The following is a 6,014-nucleotide window of genomic DNA, read 5'->3' as shown; positions in this document are numbered from 1 at the left end:
TTCACAGGAAATCGCCCCCTAGCGCCTGAGGTGCGCAGGTCTGAGCCCGATGGGGCCACAACTCCTGTCCAGGGACGTTTGCACTGAGAGGCAGCGCTGAGAGTCCCCAGGGAACAGTGGTCCTTCCTTGCAAACACACACACTGAAAAGGCACCTAAGGAATCTGGCTCCATTTTATCTTTGTTGACAACTGGAGTCTGACGTCTGCATTTTCCAAAAAGGTGCACAGGCTCAGGGACCAGGGATGCCTTAGGGTGGTATCCTCCCAGAACTACAGTCAGATTCCCAAAAAGAGCATTGAATCCAGAAACAAGCCATCATTTCCAGCGGGAAAAGTGACTTCTGTGAATTTAGAATGGTTAACTTTAGAAAATGTTTTTCACATGAAAACATGTGTTCCCACTGGTGATTCAGTCACGCTCCTCTGAGGCCATGAACCAGCCCTTACTTGTGGTTGTCTTGTGGGCAGTTCCTCAGACCTACCCAGAGCAAGGAGATGGGCCAGGCACAGAGGTCACCAGGGTGGGAAGCCCAGGTGTCTAGCAATAGGCAACCAATTGTAGGGTGGGGCCTGGTCCCCGGGGTGACTTTTCCTCCTCTAGCAGATCTCTGGTCCTGCGGATTGGACCCCCTGATCTTCCTCCCTAGAGATAACATCTAAGCCTCATTGTATTTCACCTCTAGGCCCAAATAAGCAGCAAAATGCCAGGGCTGACATCAGGACCAGCTGCACTGAATAATGACCCCTGGCCTGGTGCCGGCCAATCCATCAGTGGAGGCCACATCCCTGAATGGACACACCTGGAAAGCTACAGAATATTCCATTCAGCTCTTCCCCTGGGACCTCCCCTGAAATCTCCACCCTTAAAACCTTTAGGAAGGAGAACCCAGTGGGCTCTCCCTCCCTGGAGCACACCTGTACCTTTCCCTTCCCCTCCTTCTCCTCCTGCCCCAGGCAGGTTACCATTAGCTTGCACTCCCAAGCTCCAAGAGCACTTCTGTTACTTCCTTATCTCCTTTCCTAAGCCCATTTCTCCTAAGAATTACTTCTCCTACCTCTGTAATTTACCCAGTAAATGTTCTCTTACACTTGGGTCTTGCTCTTACTTCTTTCCTAGCCAGAACCTAGACAGGTTGCTGAACCCATGTTTGGTCTGAGCCCAGTCAGACACCTGATGCCATTCCTGTTGCCACCACAGTTACACTGTTTAATCCAGCAATAATGAGGTTTATCAGAAAACTGGGTTCCATCTGTCAATGTAAGAATCATTCAAACCTCACAAGAATATTTGTGAGTTTATTGTCAGGAAGCAAAATGTCAATGGATTGAGATATTGTCTGGGGAATGGCATTTTGTACCCTATCCTATATAATAAGAGAGAAACATGCAAATTAACCATCCCTCCACCACAAAGATGACTGCACCCACAGCTGAGGCCGAGTTCCCATAACAAGCCTTAAGGAGCAATCAGCAGGGACCTGAGGCTGCACACCCCCCCTCCATGGGCTTGACAGGGGACCTCAGGCTGCAACCCCTGCCCTGGTGCCAGGCCAGGGGACCTCAGGCCATGCCCCCGCCCTGGCACCAGGCCAGGGGACCTGAGGCTGTGCCCCCCCAATATTCTATTTCTGCCCCTAACATTTCCCCACTGCTATTTCTTTCATCTCATATCTATGAGGTTAGTTTTAGATGAAAAGTCTCATCCTGCTGGACTGCATCTGCTTCTGCCTTGAAAGCCGCCACAAAGTGATGGAATACACCAAATGCAGGATCTTGGCTATGTTTTCTATTTACTGAGAATTGTCAGAAACATTCCTTTAAAGCCCTCATAACCATGTTTATGCTGCAATAGCAAGTAATCTATTGCTGCCCGATTTTCTAGAACTGCCTCCCTGACCTGGCTCAGCTCTGGATTTATCCCAGGTAAAGCCCTGGAGGTGGCATTCACGGCTTTTACCATGCTACAAGCCAGTCGGGTCACTTCTACATTGAGGGAGCCTACCATGACCGGCATAACAAAATGGTCAAAGCAATGTATGCAGCAGGGTCTAGATCAGTGGTTCTCAACCTTGGCTGCACATTAGAATCACCTGGGAATCTTTTTAAAATCCTGATTTCAGGGCTTCATCCTCCAGAAATTCTGTTTCTTTGTTATGGGCTGGGGCCACAACATTAGTAACAAAGAAACAGAATTTCCGGAGGATGAGGCCCAGAAATCAGGATTTTAAAAAGATTCCCAGGTGATTCTAATATGCAGCCAAGGTTGAGGACCACTGTTCTAGAGGATTGTAACGGAGACATTGACAAAAACACAGCCATAATAGGGGACTTTAATACACCTCTGATCTCCCTGGACAGATCTGCAAGACAAAATCTTAACAAGGACACAGAGACTCTGAAGGACACACTGGATCAGATGGATTTGGTAGATATTTATGGAACATTTCAGCCCAATGCAGCAGAATACACATTCTTCTCAAGTGCATATGGATCATTCACAAAAGTATGGCGTTTCCTCAGAAAATTAAAAATGGAACTCCCGTTTGACCTAATAATCCCACTTCTAGGAATACTAGTATATTCCAAGAAATCAGGAATACCCTATGGTCATAGCAGCACAATTTACAATAGCTAAGAGTTGGAAATCGCCTAAGTGCCCATTAGCAGATGAGTGGATTAGAAAACTGTGGTACATCTACACAACGGAATACTATGCTGCAGTAGAAAAGAAGAAACTCTTACCATTTGCAACAGCATGGATGGACCTGAAGAGCATCATGCTAAGCGAAATAAGCCATTCGGAGGAAGATAAATATCACATGATCTCACTCATTTGTAGAATATAATGAACAACATAAACTGATCAACAAAAATAGAGCCAGAGGAAGTAAATATTTTAGAATATAATAGAAGTAATCCTGTTATTTGCAGATTTTTAATATTTCCTACAACTCTTGTAATATCATACTGTGTTAGTAGAGTTTTGCTAATATTATTATACTTAAAATCCTTCTATTCTTGAAATATTAATGTTTATTGCATGTAATATTATTATATGTAAGATCATTTCTCTTAAATAATTGGTGTTTGTTGCATGTAACATTATCATATTTAAAATAGTTTTCCTTGAGATATATATGTTTATTGCATGTAACAGTATTATATTTAAAATTGTTTTTCTTAAAATAGAAAAAAACTGAAAAAATAAAATAGAGGGAAAAAAACCTAACATTACAGACTGGCATGGCTCAATAGTTAGAGCTTTGTCCCATGACCCAAAGGGGCTCGGGTTTGATTTCCAGTCAAGGGAGTATACATGAGTTGCAGGTTGGATCCCTGTGCAGGAGGCAACCAATCAATGTGTCTCTCTCACTCACATTGATGTTTCTCTCTCTCCTTCCCTCTCTTCCAAACTCTAAAAAACAATGGAAAAAACTGGATTAACAAAACAAAAAAAATCAATAAACTTATTCTCAGGTGAGTATTAAAATAACAATAAGATATTTTTGGAAGAAAAGAAAAAAAGTTTGAGGCAAAATGAAAACTTGCCTGGAAATAAGTTCCCAATGGAGTGAGAAAATGGTCCAGAGATTGGCACTTTTGCAGTTGTTTCTTTTTATGCATTTTGAATCAAAGGGAACATAAAGATTACATAAAACCCATTGCTGGTAGGAGGTTAAAGAGGTGGGGAAAAGCAAGGTAGGGATATCTCTAATTGAATCAAATGTTAACACTTATAGAAACTAGGGATGGTATACAGGCAACAAAATCACATGCTCATTCTGAGGGGTCTGGAACCTCAAAGGTGAATTAAAGCGTTTTCATGCCCTAGCTCATCTGGCTCGGTGAATAGAGCACCGGGCTGTGAACTGAAGGGTCCTCAGTTTGATTCTGATCAAGGGCACATCCCAGGGTGAGGGCTCAATGCCCAGTGGGGGGCTTGCAAGAGGCAGCCAATCAATGATTCTACCTCATCATTGATGTTTCTGTCTCTCCCTCTCTGAAATCAATGAATATCCATCTATCTATCTATCCATACACATATCACATATATACACATATATGTTAATGTGTTAACCTGGATGTGTAATATGGAACAGGGCATGCTTTAGGCAAAGATAAACCTTTTACTAAGGAAGATATAGGCCTGAGGTGTGACCATGCACTATGACATGCTCAGTTAGGAATTTATGATCAGATCATGTGAGCTTACATCCAGTCACTGAGCTTCTCAAATTTACTAGCACTTTTGAATTTACATGTCACCTGTTAATTTAACTGGGGGGTCCTAATGAGAGTTTGTCAATTTTCAATTACTGTTTTCACCCCGGAATATGGTTTTTACTTTCCTATATTGTTTCATGGCTTATATTTTTGTTGCAAAGTGGACATTTTAGGTAATATAAAATGCAGTGGTCCTGAGTATTGATCACCTATTTCCTGGAGATTTTTATGATTTGCTTAATCATTTGTTTGGTGGCTGCCTGGATTACTTTAGTAAGTCTATTTCCTCCACACACGCCAAAACTTCAAGGGACAGTGGTATTTGCAGGGCTCTTTTCCTCTTTCCTGGACCATACCCAGTAGTTAAACTCCACTAATGGAACCCAGGACCCTTCAGTCTCCAGGCCAGCACTCTATCCACTGAGCTACACCGACGAGGAATGAAAACACTTTTGTTGTTTTATATTGTTTTTAGTATTTATACTTTCTGTTTCAAGCGTGGTTATGAGACTCCACAAATGCAGTTACACCACCATCAAGACAGAAGACACACCATCAACCAAAGGAACACAATCATGGTGCCTCTTTATACAGAATCTACCTTTACACACAGGTCTGCTCTTCTACCTTTACCTTTTCCAGAATGTCATCAAAGTGGATTACCATTTTGAGTTTGTAGTCTTGGTTAGAAATTGTGACACCACATTTGTAACAGTACCTAATTATACAAGCCTAGCAGGTTCTTCTGAGGTTAAAGTTTTTAACATTCCACTGTAGAGAAGCAAACATTCTGACTTTAAAATGGAGAGATTCCTTTATTATGAGTTATGTAACTTTGAGTAAGATTTCTGCTTAATGTTCTTCATTTACATGATGAGAGCAATGACATAACAGGACGTATAAAATCACATCAGCTCTACACACTAAGGAAATATAAATTAGCATTGAAAAAAGCAAAGGGGCCAAGTCTGGATGTCCATGGCTCTTGAATGAAATAGAAGCCATCACTTTGCACCCCATGTTTCATCTCCTGGGAGTGCAAACACATGGAAATGATCCCTGCAAACAGCAAAAAACGAGCATGGAAGCCTTGGTGCCTTCCCTGGATACAAAAAAATTCCAGCTACTCCTCTTATCAAAGGCACAGAAAAGGTCCCAGTTTCACGATATCAAATCTACCTGCATTGCTGATACTGTCTGCAGTTCAACTCAATTATTTCTTAGATCATCTTCCTCTAAACAGCGATAGCTTTCTGCCATGTTATCCAGGAAACCCCCCCCCCCCCTTGCACTTGCATAAGAAATCACTCCACACACAGAAAACCCATGATGGGCTACAACTGTGCAGATGACCACAACTTTCTTCAACATAAGGAAACTCAAAGGGTTTGTAAGGTACACAAATTGCTCACTCAGTTTGAATAGCAGCAAAATGATATGCCATGTCAAAGAAAATTTCAATTATTTTACATTGCCATTAAATAGAAAATCAGTACCAAAAAACATTATGTCCTAAAGCAGTGAGAAGTCCCTCATGTCACATACCCATGTCCATATTCTTAATCAAAGAGCACATGCTCAGAAACTTACAACCATATCCATACCTTTCTGGAAAACCATTGCTGCCAGTCCCAGGAAGACAGAACTTTGGGTAATGTTGTCCATTGTTTACGTCCACATTCAAGCAGACCCACAACTATTTAAGATGTTTCAGGTGGAACAAATTGACCTAAGATGACTTCCCCATTCACTGAGGCTCCTATCCCCATAATGAAGATATATAATCCAC

Source organism: Myotis nattereri (genome assembly GCF_964212035.1).
Source record: "Myotis nattereri genome assembly, chromosome: 5".
Taxonomy (NCBI): Eukaryota; Metazoa; Chordata; class Mammalia; order Chiroptera; family Vespertilionidae; genus Myotis; species Myotis nattereri.
Note: the sequence above shows the minus strand (reverse complement) of the source record.